We start from the raw sequence: 19,305 nt of genomic DNA, 5'->3' as shown, positions 1-19,305 counted from the left end.
ATATACATACATACATACATACATATACACTAGCAGCCCCAGCCATACGTTGCTGTGGCTCAGTTATACTATGTTGAATTTATATTATACTAAACTTGGCGCCATTTATTGGCTGCTTACCCAACCTAGATGACGTTAAATATTTAATTGTCGATCCACAAACTAACTTACACCGACATCTGTCAGAAAATTATAGAGTGCACAAGTAAAAACATTTAATATGCTCGAATGTCAAAAACCGAACTACGAAAAGTGCTGTCATCGGTTTCGAACAAAATTGAGTTTTTTCTATTTGACGTTCCCGTTGCTCGTCAATAACAGGAAAATTGTTGAAATAGTCTAAGTTGCATAGAGTAACATTAGCTAAAGATGTTCCAATATTACACAATAAACAAGAAGAATGTTTGTAAACAAATTATTTGTTGAAAAAATGTTTTCTACTATTTTCCATATTTATACGTTTTTTCAAGTCATATTGCATCGGTTTTTCAACATTCGATCAACGGGCCGATCGAATCGAAAAATTCGAACCGACGATAGCGCACGTCGAATTTCGGTTTTAGACAGTCGAGCGAGGGTCCGATCTAAACAAAAAATTCGCACGTAAATTCGCACGTAATTTGCACGTAAATTCGACGGTAAAAAGTTTGAAAAAATATAAGACGTATAACGCCTGTTAACTGCTACACTTCAAACCCATCGCCTGTAAGTAGCAGTCAACAGGCGTTATACGTCTTATATTTTTTTAAACTTTTTACCGTTGCAAATAAAAAATAATTGCGATTATTCCGTGACCTTCTACAGGGAATTTTAATGTAAAATCCGAATTTCAACAATTTAAAAGTTGATTTTGCTGTTTTTTCGCGTTTTATAGAAAGGAACCGAATGGGGTCCCAATAAGGTCTTGACGGATACTTTGTGACGGCTCCATTCGGTTCCTTCGGTCCGCCAGGGCTATTATGCAATAATGTGCTTTTAAAACATGACTAGGAATATTACGAAGTAAAATATGCTTCTCTGTGTGGCTCCATGTGGTTTCCTCCGGATCTTACATAGGTTTCAACTTGGGTGAAGACGATTTGGCAAAAGAGTCCTGCCCTGAGCCATACCCGATTCGAAGAAGTGTCCGAAAGGGTTCTAAATGTGCCGAAGAATTGTGCGCCAATTGGGTCCTACATGGGTTTCCACCCGAATGTAGACAAATTTGTAGACGGTTTTGCACGTGGGCTCTGCCTCGGATCTTATCTGGTCCTAAAATGTATTCTAAGCGATTATAAATGAATTAAAAAGTTGTGTAATAACCGGGTTCTACATGGATGTTAAACAGGTTCTAAGAAGGATTGTAAAGGATTTTAAATGGGTTTTATGCGGGATTTGAAATCATTCCACGTGCAGCGAACTATATGCGGGTTTTAAGCAGCTCGTAACTGAACCTAAAGAAGGCCCTAACAGGGTTCTATACGGAGTCAACATTATTCTCTGTAAAGGGTCTTACATGATACATTTTATGAAATATTATTAATAATTTTTATTTAAAAAATTATTTAATCAAATTCCATTTGTTTCAACAATGGAAAGTTAATAAAATAATGACAATAAATATGCCACTAGACCAATATTAATCATTTTAATTCAAAAAAGACGAGAATACAGTGTCAAAAAGGTAGATTTCATAAAGAATTGATATTTTTTGTTTTAGGGGTAGTTTCCAGGCACTCGCGAGGGTGTGTTAGGGGTGTGAAAACCCATATGTCTGACAGATAAAATTCTTTGTTGGATAACTCTACAGGCTCCTATACTTTCCCGTCACATTTTTTCATACCCTAAAAAATTATCCTAAAACTCAAAAAAGTGATTTTTCCCCGTGTATTCTACATGGGAAACCTCTTGAATGCAAAAAAAAGTTGACATGCATTCTTGGACCATCCTAATGTATTTTAAATAGTATTATGAGTATAGAGCGAAAAAATCTACATTTGTAATACTTTTTGACTAAAATGAAAAGATTGAATTCTCACGTTTGTTTTGAATTCCTCATTTTACGTCTATTCGTTTGTATCATTTTCTATCTTTAGAATTAAAATGGAAAGAACCTATGTATCCATCTTGATCCCAGGTCTATCCCATAAGTTATTTTCTATCTCTCTTCCAATCTACAACCACCTCTAAACTTTGAATTCCAATCTTCCTACCAATATCTACCTGCTACTTGTCCACATGCATCCTTTTCTTTCCACTTCGAATCCCTATTCTATTATTTCTTTCCAAATGAATCCTTCACTTATCCACGCCTATTTTTTTCTATCCGTTAGGAAATTCAGAATCTTGGCTTTCTTCTTCAATCAATATCTTCTTATCGCATTGAATTTTTTTCTATCTTCTCTAAAATCTAAGTTAGCCTTATATTCTTGAATCACAGTTTTTCTATCTGAATAAATCCACAATTTATCCACCTCTATACTTTTCTATCCGTTGGTCAATCTTACATTGCGTCTATCCTTTTGAATCCCTATTTTCCTGTCCATGTTAATCCATTTCTATCTTTTCTAAAATCGAAGATAGTCTTATCTCTTTGAATCCCAGTATTTCTATCTAAATAAATCCACAGCTTATCCACCTCTATCGTTTTCTATCCGTTGGGCAATCTTAAATTTCATCTATCCTTTTTAATCCCTATTTTCCTGTCCATGTGAATCCATTTATATCTTTCTGAAATATAAGATAGCCCTATCTTCTTCAATCTCAGTCTCTCTATCTGAGTGAATCCTCTACTTATTCACTTCTATCCTTTTGTGTTCGTCGGGCAAACCAAAAATCTTGTTTTATCTTTTTGAATAACGATTTTCCTATCCAAGTGAATCCGTTTTTATCTTTTTTTAAATATGAGATAGCCCTATCTTCTTGAATCCAGGTCGATCTATCCAAACAAATCCTCTGCTTCTCCGCATCTATCCTGACCGAGGTGCGTGCTAGTTGACGTACATCCTTGACTTAGTACCGGCAGGTTCCCAGTAGGTGGCTGACTGTAAATGTCTGTGTGACACGACCTTCCCTTTTTAGCGCGCCAAAGTTCGAAGTTTCAAATCCTCTCAATGGACTCTGCTAAGTACACCAACGATGATTGTTTTCCTTGCTGTAGTTCCGCTGTTTTAAGAGGTTAGAACCTCAACTTCCTGAGACTAAGTGTGCGGTACTAAATCTCTAAATCCTCAAAATCGCAAATTTTATTAATGAAAGGAGACTATCAAAATAAGTAAACCAAATTTCAAAGTGAATTTGAACTACTTTACATATTATTAAACCAAATATAGAATTTACATACATCAGATCCTTTTCAAGAATTCAATTAGGTTCAACTCTGATTTTAAAACGAAGCGAATCAGAGACTAACTGGTTGCGACCGTGGCAAGGATCTGTCTGATTTTTCTGAATGAGTTCTTGTGATCAGTGGGTCTGACCCAGCAACCCATGACCCCCTACTCTCTATACATTTTCTTACATTTTTTTTGCCCTACAAGGAATGCAACCAATGAGCCTTCTTAATCCCACTTTTAATCTTGAAAATAATCCGCCTACGTGATAATCACGGGTCCTCCCTTGACACGTGCCGAAATTCATGATGGCCACGACAGCGGTTGTGGCACATTAAACGGATAAGAAAAACCATTTTTAAGCACGTACAGGAATTCAACAGTTATAATTCCAACAAGGTCACTCCCGCCGATAACACGTCCCCAATAATGTTATTTTGACTCAACAATTCACAACTCAAATGTCTTTATGCAATTGAAATTTAAGAGTTACAGCAACATCCCGTGAAATAAAAATCCAAACTAATTTAAATTTCTGCACCCAAAGTTTTAATCAATGTTCTGCGAAACCAAAACCCATTAAGATAATTAAATCTACGAGAATTCTCATTGGTCACTTCCTGTTAATATTTTTTGCTAAAATATAAGCGATTCTATATACAAAATATTATGTACGGGAAATTCCATATTATTAAAATCATTCCTTTGGAATTTCCGTTTGGGCTTCATACAACGATGTTTTTGTGTGCATAGTTATTTTATTACAACAACATCGTATTTCTTGTTCAAACAAGTTACATTTACCCCCTTGAGAAAAGGTTGCTCCTTATAGGACAACCTTTTCAATTTTAAATTTTACCGCGCTTAGACTCCCATCCCAGGGGGAGTTGGAAAAACCGGTGTCCAATCGCATATGCGTGTCGTAAGCATGGCGGCGGCTCGCGCGCGGTGGTTTGACGTCGCAAAACTTACGATTTGTTCGTCGGCGTCGAAAAGCTGCCTGCGCACGTGGGGATTCTTTTATGCCCCTGATCACCCTTGTGTTTGGTGGGACCTTTTAATTCGCAAAGGTGCAGACGACCCAACTCTAATGAAATACCAAACTGACAGATTTCCTAACCTAAATTGAAGGTATGTACACATTCATTATTTTCACTATTATCCTAATTTGAGAGATCTAAATTCTCACTTTTCTGTATGAAGGTAAACAAACTTTTGTAATTTAATAAACAAAATATAAACACACTATTATATACACAATAATATAAACACAAATTAATAAAATATATATACATATACACGCATGCATAAACACACACACACACACACACACACACACATGCACACACATGCGCATACATGAATACACACACATATTATAAAGGAACCATTTTAAAAAATTTACAGGAAAAGAATGTTTTAACATCACACGTTGATTTTGAAGAAAAGAATTTTAAACATTTAAAAATGAAAGGTACAGTACACCGGATTTTGAAAATTATAGAACCTTTTTTAAAAGTTTTCAACATTGGAAGATTCCAATAGATTTTACCAAATCTTTAATCAGTTGCACACAATTTTTCTTGGTTTTTCTTAAAAATAAAAATAACTCGAAGAAGAAGATTTCATGATCACTTAAGACACTATGGTAAAGAGAAAGGGTTAAACATGTATGCTAAAATACTGTGTTGTTTTGTTTTTATTATAATATTTTTAATAGCACGGTCTCGGGGACCAGCTGACCTGCCTGCGATTCCTCTACTACTGCCTTACTATTTCCCCTGGACATCATCTGTGACAGGAATGTCAAGTTACACCTGTTGCGATTAGTGGATACCTGGGTATCGTCAACGCCGACAGAAGCAGAGCATCTTAATCTGGCGCTGGAGCGGTACCTCTCAATCTTAAATATTTCTGCGAAACTCTTCATTATTTGACTCATAAAAGTTGAACCTTGGTCCGTTTGTATAATTTCAGGACAATCGAAGGTATAAATTAAATTCTCTGCAAGGGCTACTGCAATATGTGGAGCATCCGTTACACATAAGGGTATTGCACCCGAATATTTACTAAAACAATCCTGCCATATAAGCATATATTTGTTCCTTGATTCGGTCACCGGAAGTGGTCCTACAATATAAATTTGTACCTTTTGAAAACTTCGGGTAGGTGTATCTGTAATACACATGAGTTGACTCGTTTTTACGCGCGTTAATTCTTTTTGTTTGAAAAGATTCACAAGATCGCACATATTGCCTCATTTCGTCACGCATTCCTTTCCAATCGTATTTTTCTCGAATCCGCATGTACGTTTCAAATTCACCTTTATGACCAGCGGCGGTTGAATCGTGGCATTCACGAATTATCTCATTGCGCCTCTCAAGGACATACTAAAAGATTTTATCTTTGAAGTTTCTAATGCTTTCTTTAGAGTGGCAACTGCTAATTCTATATTTTTTGCATAAACTTTAGCATCAAAAGTTTCCTTTATATATAAATTAAAAACAAAATTACGTGCGTACACTACTGAGGTTACATAACCTAATTTAACTGTGGGATCCTTCAGGTCGGATAATAGAACAATAAAATTGTTCAAGAACTCTCTTCCGACGGGGGTCGTGGGGATCCCGTCCATGGACACGAAATATACCAGATGGTCATCCCTCATGAATAATTTATCTCGACTGCATTGGAACAGTGGGGTAAGTACAGTTTTTGTAGTACTAGTTGCAGCCCCATAAATATAAGAATTCTCAAATTCTTTAATGTTATCCGAATTATTTTCATAATTATTCTTATCTTATATGTTTCCCCGTACACCCATTAACTGGATAATTTCCTTTTCAGACAATGCCGTGTCATCATTTTGGTCTGACTCTCCTAAGGTGCTGATCAGGCTACCTATTTTCATCCCTCGCTCGTTGCTTGCCAGGCAACTACTTTCCGGCTCACCGTTGCTTGCTAGGCAATCACCTTCCAGCCCTCGCTTTTCGTTTGCCAGGCGATTATTTTCCGGCCCTCGCACGTTGCTTGCCAGGCAACTACTTTTCGGCTCACCGTTTCTTGCTTGGCAACCACCTTCCAGGCCTCGCTTTTCGCTTGCCAGGCGATTATTTACCGGCCCTAGCTCGTTGCTTGCCAGGCAACTACTTTCCGGATCACCGTAGCTTGCTAGGCAACCACCTTCCAGCCTTCGCTCAATTTGTATGCCGGCCCAGTTTCTTTTGCGAATTTGAATTTCTTCAGACCACTCTAAACCCGGCGCCACGCGCTCTGTCTTTTCCCTTCCATAAATGGGAGGGGGAGCGGTGCTGATCGGAGATCCGCTGCTTCCAATCATCCCTTCCTCCAGCGTCCCAGGTGAAATGACTATAGGCGCAACACGTGCCAATGACCCCCTGCTCTGTTTGTTTGGTTGAGACATGTCTTTACTGGTCCCGGTTGGAGAACCAGAACCTTTCATGACACTGTCATTATTTACCTCTCTATTTTCCACAGAATCCTCATCATCGAGCGATTCTCTTTTTTCGCAAGTGAAGACCCTCTCTATAGGATATTCATGATAATATACAACATCATCCAATTTATCACAACCCATCTTTTCAGGATTTATGTTTAAGGTTTCGGTTCTATCCTCATTAACCTGTTCCTTTCGCTTTTTATTTATTATTGGGTTACGCAATAAAGCATCGGCATTAGAATTAGCTCGACCCGGTTTATATACAATTGTATAATCATATTCCTGTAATTTTATTTTCCATCGAGCTAAACGGGCTCCCACGGTAGGGTTTTTTTAACTGGCTAAGCTACAGAAAAGCGCGGTGATCGGTTACAAGTATGAAATTCTGCGCATAAACGTAGGGCCTAAATTGTATTACCCCCGTTACTTTGGCCAGCAACTCTTTTTCGGTCACCGTATAATTTAATACCGCTTTCTTTAAAGTGCTCGACACATAATCAATAGGCAAACTTTTACGGATTTCATCCTGATTCAGTACTGTTCCTATAGAATAATCAGAAGCGTCAGTAGTGATAATAAAGGGCTTTGTAAAATCAGGATACTGTAATAAAGGATGTGAAATGAGAATGTCCTTCAATTTTTCAAAAGCTCTTTCAGCCTCGTCATTTCATTCAACAGGAACATCCTTTTTCAAAACGGTATTAAGGGGTTTAGCTATCGCAGCAAAATCGGGTATAAATTGTCGATAATACCCGGCCAAACCCAAAAACTGCTTGATATTATTCTTTCCTTTAGGACGAGGAAATGATTTAACTGCTTCGGTCTTTTTAGGGTCGGGTTTAGCACCCTCCTTTGAAATCACATGACCCAAATAACCGATTATTTACATAAGAACTGACATTTTTCAGGTTGTAAAACCAGACCAACAGTTCTCCATCTACCCAACAGTTTTTCTAATTTTTGATTATGCTCTTGAAGCGATTTGGCATAAATTACTATATCTTCCATATAGACGAAGAGTTCCACCCCCTGCAAACCCGTCAAGGGCCTATCCATAAGTCTCTGAAATGTTGCCGGCGCGCTTTCAACCCGAATAACATAAGAGAAAATTTATAATGCCCAAAAGGGGTTCAAAAGGCAGTTTTATGACGGTCTGCAGGATCGACTTCAATCTGGTGAAACCCAGCAGAAAGATCAAGTATAGTGAAATATTTAGCACACCCTAATTGATCTAAAATATCCGTAATATTAGGAAGGGGATAAGCGTCACCGACAGTCCTCTCGTTAAGGGCCCTATAATCGATGACCATTCGCCATCTTTTTTTTCCTTGTGGATCAGGTTTTTTAGGCACTACTCAAACAGGCGAATTAAAAGCTGACTCTGATTCATGAACTCTACCCTGTTTAATTAATTCGTTTGTTTCTATATTCATTACATCTTTATGAACCTGTGGCATTCTATAATTCGATTTTTCAACAGGTTCATCATCAATAGTATTAACCCAATGTTTTAGTACTGTTGTGCAACCTAATTTATCGCCCTCTAAGAAAAATTGCTAACGAAATTTTTTAAGTGTTCAACATTTAAATGAGATAAATTCAATGCTTTTTCTAATTTTGATACTCTTTCTTTGATCAATTATTTCTTAACGAGGTTAGCGTCGGATCCCCTTTTGACTCTTGTTCTGGTAGGTTCGACTTTGTCAAATGCATGTCAAGTTACGGGTGCAATTAATAACTCAAAGGCCCTGGTACCTGCGTTCACGCAGTACAGTCGCACCGTGCCGTTGCTTACTTTAACCAAAGATTCACCCAAATATATCCTCGGCCCTGCAGGTACTAGAGGCAAATATCCTTCTAGAAATTCCGCGTTTGCAACTGGCAAGGTCACGAGCTGTCGAGTACTCGCCTTTAGTTTAAGGGTTATTCCCTTTAAAGGGGTAACAAAAGGAAAATCGCCCAATTCATATTTTATTACCTTGTTTTTCAGGTCGATCATGGAGTTGGACAAAAAGGTCATGCCCAACATCCCATCACAGCTGAGTGGAAAATTATTCAGCACTAACTGAAATGACACCTAAAAATTACGCGATGCAAAGGTGCCACTTCAGAAAATAGCTCGGTGTTGCACCAATTCAGCGAGCTCGTTACTCGTTTAAAGTAGCCACCTTTTCTTGTCAATTTTCAGCTACTTTGTTCAACCGTGAATAACAGTTAGTTTGATTGTGACCAGGTTTTTTGCAGTATGTACATATTTCCTCTATCGATTTCTGATTTACGTCAGACTTTTCCAGCAATTTCTAGAAACATGACCGGTTTTATGAGATCTATAGCATTCTATAGCCCATTTAGTGGGAGACTCGCGTGAAAAATGCCCTACATGATTACAATTATATCAGATTTTATTTCCAGCAGCAGGGGCGACTCGCAAACACCCTACTGCCAAATGGCTATTTTCTACGCATCGTGAGCAGCTAGCCTGCTCTAAGAAAGACGTTTCTCCTCCACTTTTTTTTTTATTTTAGTTGACAGTGAAGCCACCTAGTCCGCGGCCTTGACCACGACTCTGTCCACCGCCTCGTTCGACGGCACCTACTTTATGCGCCTGTGCATTACATTTAATTTGACCCTAAACTGGAGCTCTCGTTTGAATCCTATTATGAAATTTTCACTTGCGGTATCTCGTGCTGATTTTATTATTATTTCTGCCACTACGGACACATTCTGATCCTCAATGAGCTCAATTAAATTCGTTAATAATTTTCTTACTCTACTTCCGTAGGCCCGAACATTTTCACCCTCGTTTTGGGCCACTCTAGCTAAAGCGGTATTGAGCTGGCTGAAGTTACGGTGCTCAGTAAAATTTAACTTAAGAAATTTTAACAATTCTTCTAGGGTCCTAATCTCCCTATCTTGAAGGCAATCAAACGCATCGCCTTATAATCTTAATCTAATCATCAGGAAAAGCGTGTTCCTATCCTTTGATGAGATTGTATTTCGTGCAAAAATGCAATCATTAATAAATCGATTAACCGTAATATTCTGACCGTTAAAAGATATAGGCAAAAATTTGAGAGCGGTTTTAAACGGAATTGGGTGCTCGTGTTCCGTTTCGGGCAACGCAAGCAAACCCAATTGATAGCTAGAGCCAGAAATCTGGCTCATCGATCCACCACTAGCCTCTCGAAGGAAGGCATCCTTCCCAATATCAACCCCTATTTCCGCACGTAGGGTGCTAGAGGAGAGGGTGGGGTTGCCACCCACTCCTCTATGACCCAACCCCTCCGTAGGTTTCCTAACTTCTGAGGGTTCTCTCCCCAGGTGTTTCTGCTACTGCAGCCCTTCCGGCTCGCCTTCCTCGCGCACCTCTTAACATTTCGCCTTTCACCGCACTGTTCTTACAACCCTAACCAAGCTACCCTAACTAACACAAAATATTATTACACTTCAGATAAATTCTAACACTCATAACAATTTTGGCAATCGCAAATAATATTGTGGCAGATCAACTTACCGTTTGATGGTCTTGATGACAACTGGTCTCTGAAAAAATTCTAATTTGTTACACTCTACACTTAGAATTTTTTTTAAAATGATTTTTCACTACGAAGTTTCACTTATTCCTTTCAGGTGTCACTCCCACTACCAGTTTCTTCGCCTTCCTGCATCCAGTAATTCCTCGTCTAAGTCCCCCCGATGGAATTGATGGTCACAGACGACCACCCTCTCCTTTTCCTTAGGGATGGGGCAAGCACTGTGCCGCTTTAAAACCCCGGCCTTTTGCGGCTAAGTCTCCCAAGAAACTCGCCAAAAACTTGGGAGCAGGTTGCAGTCTAACTCGATGTTGATGGGTCGTCCAGGGCCTCCGAGTCTTCGCTCGTCTTCTTTGCGGTCTTCCTTGCCCCTTTCCTCGTCCTGAGCTTGTCCTCAGCTTGTCCTCAGCTCGTCGCAGAAAGCAGCAGCAGTCCTACCAACTGCACCAAAATTTTGTGACACACCCTTCCCTTTTTAGCGCGCCAAAGTTCGAAGTTTCAAATCCTCTCAATAGACTCTGCTAAGTACACCAACGATGATTGTTTTCCTTGCTGTAGTTCCGCTATTTTAAAAGGTTAGAACTTCAACTTCCTGAGACAAAGTGTCCGGTACTAAATCTCTAAATCCTATAAATCGCAAATTTTATTAATGAAAGGATACTATTAAAATAAGTAAACCAAATTTCAAAGTGAATTTAAACTACTTTACATTTTATCAAATCAAATATAAAATTTACATACATCAGATCCTTTTCCAGAATTCAATGAAGTTCAACTCTGATTTTAAAACGAAGCGAATCAGGGACTAACCGGTCGCGAACGTGGCAAGGATCTGTCTGATTGTTCTGAATGAGTTCTTGTGATCAATGGGTCTGACACAGCAACCCATGATCCCCTACTCTCTGTACATTTTCTTACATTTTATTTGCTCTACAAGGAAAGCAACCAATGAGTCTTCTTAATCCCACTGATAATCTTGAAAACAAACCGCCTACGCGATAATGATGGGTCCTCCCTTGACACGTGCAAAAATTCACGATGGCCGCGACGGCGATTGCGGTCCGCCGACAAAGCGCCTCCAATAATGTTATTTTGACTCAATAATTCACAACTGAAATGTCTTTACGTAATGAAAATTTAAGAGTTACGGCAACATCCCTTGAAATAAAAATCCAAACACTATAGGTGCCACCTATAGAAAATGACATAGGATCCTATATACGTGCCTGCATAGAACACCTCCTAATAAGGCACCTAATGGTACGTAACGAATGGTACCTCATGGTACTTAATGGTACGTATGTCTCCAGGTGCTCCTGGAGGACTAAAAAAACTTTTGCGCAGCCGTAGGTGCCATCGAATACTATTGCGCATCTGGATATGGTCCCATACAAAAACACGTACAGGATCCTATAGAGGATCCTATACAGGAAACTACATAGGTTTACTGATTTATATGATAAATAAAAATTACTTTCCTGTACATTAATTATCAGAAAAAATATTTCAACGCAAGTGTATTTGTAGCTACATAGAAAATGATTCACATATTTTGTACCCTACCTAAGTGACCTTGAAATTTTTAAATATTTAAAAAAATCGCCTTTCTCGATATTTTCTTAAGAGTTAAGGCCATTTTTTTCAAATATTTGGCCGTAGAATGTCAGATATACTTTAAGAACATTGTATTTTCGATATGTGATACAAATAATATATGAACATTTTGGATTACAAGAAAATATCTACACGTGATATATTGCTCTTTTGATTGTGTCGCAGAAATGATTTGGGACACTGTGAGCTTGCGGATTTTCTGCCTTTCGTCACATAGCAAAGTGAGAAGAAGATTTTCTGGGTAAGCAAAGCAGGCATTATTTTGTATTACTTTTTAAATACATTCAGCGGGATCTTCCTTCAGGTATCTAGCGTGCGATAATTTCCCTGGACTTTTTCGAGCCTTATATATCTAGCAGGTATTTTTGATCTGAACTAAGATCACGGGCGTCAACTCCAGGAGATTTAGGACTGTCGACAGCACCGAAGATTACAACCTGAAGTTCTTCACAAGAAGCTGTGCTTTTTGTGACTGGACCAGAAAAATCATTAGTACCATAAGTTCCTTCATCAAGTTTTGTTTACAAGGCTTTGAATGGCAGCTCATTACCATGAAGCTGACATACACTCCATTGTAACGGTTCACCCAATTATAATTCTAGCAATCGTCAACGGTGTTCGTAATACAGCCATCACAACCCATACAATCTAGATTAGAGGTATTAATTCCTTTGTCAACAAAAAAAAAACGTACGGATATCATGTGCAATCGTTTTTGGATCTGAAGAAGATAAGACTATGTGTCCTAAATAAGTACATCCTGGTTCTTGAACGAGATAAGTATGTTTTTCTCCCTATATAGTTTACTCTGATCAAAAACTAAACCTTTTACTTCTGGAGTAAACTTACTCAGTTCGTGTAAAATTGCTCAAGCCAGCAAAGCAGCAGGCCTGTATCCGAGGCCCTATCTATCATAGAATTTAAAAAATGTTAAACCGTTTAATCTTGCCTTATTTGTATATTTATTCCAATAAGGGGCCCATTTATCCTCAACATCCTCTTCGACGGGCTAGTACCTGCCTTTTACATTGTCATCCATTATCGAGCAACAGTAAAAACTTTCACCTTCAATTTGCACCTTTTGAAGTTTTGTTTAGATAACTTGTTCACTTTGATCTTGAATCAGATCAGTCATCAAACGCTTCGATTGTACTTCATGATGATCTGACTCTGGCTGCTTCAGAAAGATCTATCTCACAAGTGTATGAAGCATTTCCACACTTACAAGCCGCAATATCAAATAAATTTGATTTATTTGCACTAAACGCATTTAATTTTCTTTCGTAAAAGGATTTATCTTTATTTCTTCCATGCGACTTTTTCACTTTCTACAACTCATCTTCATCTATTTTGAAAATCTTTGCGATTCATGCTTCTCTAATAATTAAAATGGAAGTTTCATTCCATATATCCTGCAGCCTTTTCACAACTAAATGCAAAATATCAGAAAAACTTGGGTATCTGTGAGATTATTTTCAAGTTTGAAAGTTTTCGCATTCGGAAAAATAATATCTCATCACATTCAAGTGTGAAGGTAATCTCCGGTTACTTAACTCACTGTATTTTTCCATGACTAGGAATTCGCTTAATGAATCCACATTTTAATACAAATCACATACGACGTTCACTGACTTTAATGCGAAGAAGGAATGCTGTTTAAAATTTGATTTTTCCATGTTTGATTCGAGAGATTAGCAAGCAGACCGTGAACGTATTAAAATATAATATTATATTAAAAAATTGAGAACTTTAGATTTTGCCCATTGTTGACACTACAAATGACTTCGGTTCAAAAATTAAACAGGATGTCCAAATTTAAACTAATATTACAAATCATCATAAAAGTAATACTTTGATAATTTAATGACATTATAGCCAGATAATTTATGTTCCAACTATTTTCTTATTTTATAATATTCAGAATTTATTTGAAGAAATATAAAACATTCGTTTGATGCTCACATGGCCGATGAAAGTAATATAGTTCTAAGAAACAAGTTTTAATTTGTTTCTGATGATTTTTTTAATAATCAAAATCTTTCTAGCAAAATAAAAATTATTTAAATTACTTCCTCACTATGCACTTATAAATCTAGATAAATTTGAAATAATTTCTACCTTATTTAGACAACGAAAATTAATTTTGTTGTAAAATAAAAAGCAATATATTACTTTTTGATAATTTGTTGTGATACAAAATCAGTAAAAATGATTTTAGTATCGATATTATTTATATATTATAGGTGCATCATATTGAAACTGCATTCTTTTTAACATACAGCAGAGATTTCATGGTCAAATAGTCTACAAAATTGCCTTAACTATAAGGAAATAGCGAAAAAGTCGATTTTTTCGATTTTTGTAATCTCCAAAATCAATCGCGTAAGATAAACAATAGTTTGATGGTATCATCGCTATACAGGTATAAATCGACTTGCTTTGAACTATTTTTATTGATAATGTAAATTTCAACTAAAAAAAATGTTCGCTGTGAAATTTGAAGAAGTGCTTCGTTTTTTTGTGATTTTTAGCTATATCTACAATGTGGAAACAGGAGGAATTTTCGTTATGAAACTTCAGGGGAGTATTTTTGACACCCGAAATAAAGTTTTTATTACTATTAGAATTTCCCGCAAACAACTTTTTGTTTTTTCGATATGCCCTAATGTAGAGTAATCCTTCGCCAAATTCGTGCCCAGGAATGGTCAAGATTACCTGTACAGATTCGTGTGCAGGTTCATTCAAAAGAACATGTGCATGATCCTCCGAGGTTCCTGTAAAAGAATTCTGAGCTAAGTAAAGCAGCTTATTTTTAAAACCATTATTAATAACAATAAATCACAGAAAATGAAAACTCTATCCAAGTTAATGATGCTTACTAAGGTGAAACAAGTGTGCTTGAGAATGTCTAAACTATTCCTGTAGCGAACGTAGGTTAATGAAAAATGCATTGTTTATAAGGCAGCGTATATAAATAGTGGCTTTTCGTACCTGAAAATATCAAACGAGTAAAATGTTTTTTTTTATTCTTGAAATATGCGTGAAAGTAAAAATAAAATAATTCCAATAATTGATTAATCTGTGTATAAAAATTATTATTAATAATAAAAAGATGATACTGAAAACGCTGCCTGATATAATTATGAACAATGAAATGGAACTAGCGTGGTAAAGAATAAGGTAAAATACGAGTATATAGTTTATAAACGTAACCCCATACACGGCAATACAGGTTAAACTTTATTCTTTTCAAGTTGCACCATATCTGATAAGATTTTTAACCCTAAATTGCAAAAAGTCAGGCGCGCATTATTTTTTGGAAATTAAATTTCTTATTTTGCAACTAATTTGTATTAATGAGTTTTTAAATGCACACAGACACTACTGTAGCAGCCTCTGCTGGACAAGAGGCATATAAACCTTTTTTTTTTTATTCAAACCTAAAATCGATTTTTTAAAGAAAAAAACACCTATTTCAGTATTTTTTTATTTTATTTTTTTAAATAATTTTTTTACACTCCTTAAAGCCATGTAGAAGAAAAATTAGGCAGTAAATAATTTCCTAGTCAAATTGAGATTTTTTACTTTAGAGGGTACTATACTCTTGTTCTTCTACATTACTTCAAATAGTTCAAAAAAGGCTTTCAAAACGCTAAAACAAAAGTCCAATGGGATAATAATATAATAATACTTTTCACTGAGAATTGTGTCGAACTAAATTTTTACTCCATTCAATTAAGCTTAAAAAACAAAAAAAGAAACAAAAAAAGATCGTTCGCTTCTATTATTTTTAATTATCGTGATCGCGGGTGATCTAGAAGTTTGTACGAATCTGGTGATTCTGTCCACTCACTCTTTTGGGGGACCAAATATCTGAAGGGGTGGGCGAACAGTCACTACTGCTCAATGCACGGTCCGAGTCACTTCCTTATACGAACGTAATCCCTACTTATGTGTACGTTGTGAGTACGTTATGTGTTTTATTCTACTAATCAGTAATAATTAATAACTGTGTTATTAATGGGAACGAATCTCAAAACAATATATTCAGTACTGATTTTTTATGCATAGAAATGTACTTGGATACGTTTTATTTTTAAACACAGAAAAAATGAATTCGCTTTAAACAAAAATTAAGGGTGGCAGTACACAACTAGATAATAACAAAATGGGAATTTTCCAGAAGACCGAAAAAAATTCTCTAAAATCGAAATCACTGTTTAAAGGTAAAATACATATACATTCCCGAGCCGAAGTGTTGCTGAATAGAGGAAACAAATTTTTTAACAAAAGAAATGTATCCACGTTCAAGGAAATAGATGTAGAAGTTAACACCCAGACTTCAGTGTGGGTCCCGATAAAAAATTTGATTTTTGTGTAAAAATACTTTAAAGTTATGGAGTTTGAGTAATCCATCCCTTGATCCCACGGTCATCTTGAATCAAATGAAACTCTATTGTCAAAACAAAGGACCTTCTGCCAAACAACGGATTATCCTAGTAACTCACGCAGTAAGGGATTCTGCTGCGAAATACTAGGGCATTTACCGACGTCTCCTCTTTGAAGAGACTCGTTTCCGGGAATTATCATTACCAAAATACAATAGGATTAACACCGTAGGACACCTCAACGCCCAAGTATACTTCAAAAACCAAGAAGATAAAGAGCCCGTTTGCCTCTTTCTTTAGAAAAAGTATCTGCCTTTTCAGCGTCTACAACCCCATACCCCCGAAGAAGCTGGAGTCGCTACTCTCCAAGAATGCTACACCCCGTAATTCATTGCGTAACTAGGGCTTCCTAAATAGTCTATTTTCAGCGTCTACAACCCCATGCCCCCGAAGAAGCCGGAGTCGCTACCCTCCAAGAATGCTACTTTCCGTAATTCATTGCGTAATTAGAGCTTCCCAAATAGCCTATTTCTACATCATCACGTTCAGAGAAGTAGATGCAGAATTCGACCGAGTATTTTTCGACAATTAGAAATTACAGGCCCTATTTGATAGCAATTTCACGGATAATTTTGTACAGCTCCAGTACTTAACTGAAGCTCAAAATCAGCGAATGAGGCCTTGGCACGAGACAGTGTACATAGAAAAATCCAGGGCTTTCCTTAATGTCCAAGGTAGTGTCGAACAATAATTCGCCTTATGCGTACATCGCACAAAAAGCATGTTCTTCGTTAGATAGGAAACCAATGATTAAACAACCACCGCTGGAGATGTTAGCCGACCAAATGGCTGAGTCCTCATACTCCCTTACTCCTTACCCCCAGTATTTATCGTAATACGTAAAAATGGTCAAACCTGCTGCGTCGACTACCACTACACAGTGGTATAAAGTAATATTTTTTGGTGTCAAAATGTATTGTTTTCCGGTAGAAATAACATAGGGAGATGAATCTTTCTGGAAGTTATAGATTATTACCTGCAAAATATGGGAAATATATGGAGAATATAAAAAATCATAAAACTTGACAAATCGATGTCAGAACTGACAGTTTTTGGATAAAATTTAGACTATTGATCACCGTAAGCAGCCGATTCCAAATCTGGCCTGAAAATTACTTTCAGACTTCATAGTTTGGAGAAAAAACGACTGAATATGACGAGAATCATTAAATAATCCAGATATGACTAATAATTACTACTCGTGGGTTTTTGGATTAGCGGATACCCGCTTCACACAATCGATGATATTTTCACTGTGTTACAACATGAAGCTTACTACATGGAATTAGATTTGTTTAATTGTTATATGCAATTTGGAGTTGGTCCAGAAAGCTCTAAGTTATTAACAATTACAGCACCTAAAGGCCTTTAGCAATACAAAAATATACCGGAAGTGTGTGAGCTGCATCCGCCGATTTGCAGAGAAAAATTGATTAGTGTTTGAGAGGTATTGAAGGCGTTATCTCGTACATCGATAATATTTACATACTAGGGCGTACGATAGAAGAATGTATGAAAAGAACAGAAATGGCATCAGAGCGTTTAAGATAATGCAGATTAAGATGGAATAAAAAATATCATTTTTTAAAAGAAAGAATAAAAGTTTTAGGATTCGTGTTAGAATTCGTGTATTATAATTGACCTCGGCTTTGTTTAACATCCTTGATATGAAACAACAGGGGTGACCGTTTTGGGATAATACTGCACCTAATCTATTATCAGATGCGTCTGTTGTGAAAGTGAATTTCTCCTTGTAGTTTCGAAATCTCAAAACGGGTGCTGAACATGATAGTCAGGAGCATAATAGTAAGGAGTCAGGACATGGTCACTCGCATATGCAGATGAAATAGTGCTGCTAGCGAAAAGCGAAGAAGCTTTAAAGGAGATGATTAAAAGTTCTTAAAGATACGTGGACAAAAACAGGTTAGAGTTAAATGCGAACAATTCGAAGGTTATAGTGTTCAGGAAAGGAGGTGGGAGAGATAAAGGAGGGGAGTGGAAGTGGAAGGGCAAAGCGGTACAGGAGGTGAAAGCGTTTGTGTACCTGGGCTTCCTGTTTCGAAGGAATGGGGGAGTGGATGTTCATATAAAAGAGAGGGTGAGAAGAGAAAATGTGGTGATGAGGTAGGTGTACTTTAAAACCCCCTGATCAATAATATACGTGTCCGAAGGTCGAGAGAAGTATACTTCTTCGTTGGTGTAGCGTCCAAAGCCGCTTTTCATGAATGCTAACAGAGATATACCGACACTAGAGGACTGGTTGGCACATATACATGGTTCAGACATGTGCACTATCCATCAGGGGGTCATAAAGTACAAAATATCAATAAGGCACGAAGTTGGGCATGATCCCTGAGCGTAGCGCCAAACAGTCCTCGAGTTTCGGTAAATCTACTCTAGCGTGCACGAAAAGCGACCTTTGATGCGATACTAATTAAAAACTGTCCATTTGTTTACTTTTTGGCATAAGAACTTTTTATCTGCGATTTTATGATCTACAACATATCTAAAATTTAGAAAAATCCACCGAAACTTTTTTAAATGTATTTTGTGCGGGGTCCTTTGAGTGAAATTTTTACACATTTTCTATAATAACCTGTGAGTCCCAAAAAGCTCTGAACTTTTCAGATTGAAGTTTTAATCCCATTTCTCTGTCTTTCAAATAGGCTCACTAGATTATCGTTGTATTCTTTTAAAATTGAGCCGAACACTACAATATCGTCGAGATAAACAAAACATTTTTTCCTACCAATCCTCTTGAAGCATTCTTCATTAAACTTTGGAAAGTAGCAGTAACGTTTTTGAGTCCAAAGGGTATTTTAATAAAATCAAAATGTCTATCTGGTGTTTAAAAAGCGGAACATTTTTTTAAAGTCTCATTCATCGGGATTTGGTGAAACCTATACCTGAGGTCGCAGGCTGAAAAGAATTTTGTATTC

The 19,305-nt window shown here is 37.0% G+C and overlaps 1 protein-coding gene across 2 annotated transcripts in view; it reads right to left on the bottom strand.

Annotated features, from left to right (window-relative positions):
• The window catches only part of LOC117170224 (serine/threonine-protein kinase ppk30), a 543,229-nt gene that overhangs the window by 21,013 nt on the left and 502,911 nt on the right, over window positions 1-19,305 (bottom strand). The window contains exon 12 of one of the 2 annotated variants that reach the window (XM_033356844.1): window positions 14,559-14,692. The exons of the other annotated variant lie outside the window; for it this stretch is intronic. The gene's annotated coding sequence lies outside the window, so the exon portion shown is untranslated. Of the gene's footprint in view, window positions 1-14,558; window positions 14,693-19,305 lie in introns of those variants that run through there. 2 annotated transcript variants of the gene reach the window in all.

This window comes from Belonocnema kinseyi, chromosome 3 (genome assembly GCF_010883055.1).
Source record: "Belonocnema kinseyi isolate 2016_QV_RU_SX_M_011 chromosome 3, B_treatae_v1, whole genome shotgun sequence".
NCBI classification, from domain to species: domain Eukaryota; kingdom Metazoa; phylum Arthropoda; class Insecta; order Hymenoptera; family Cynipidae; genus Belonocnema; species Belonocnema kinseyi.
The sequence above is the reverse complement of the archived record's forward strand: the minus strand, read 5'-3'. Positions and strand labels throughout refer to the sequence as shown.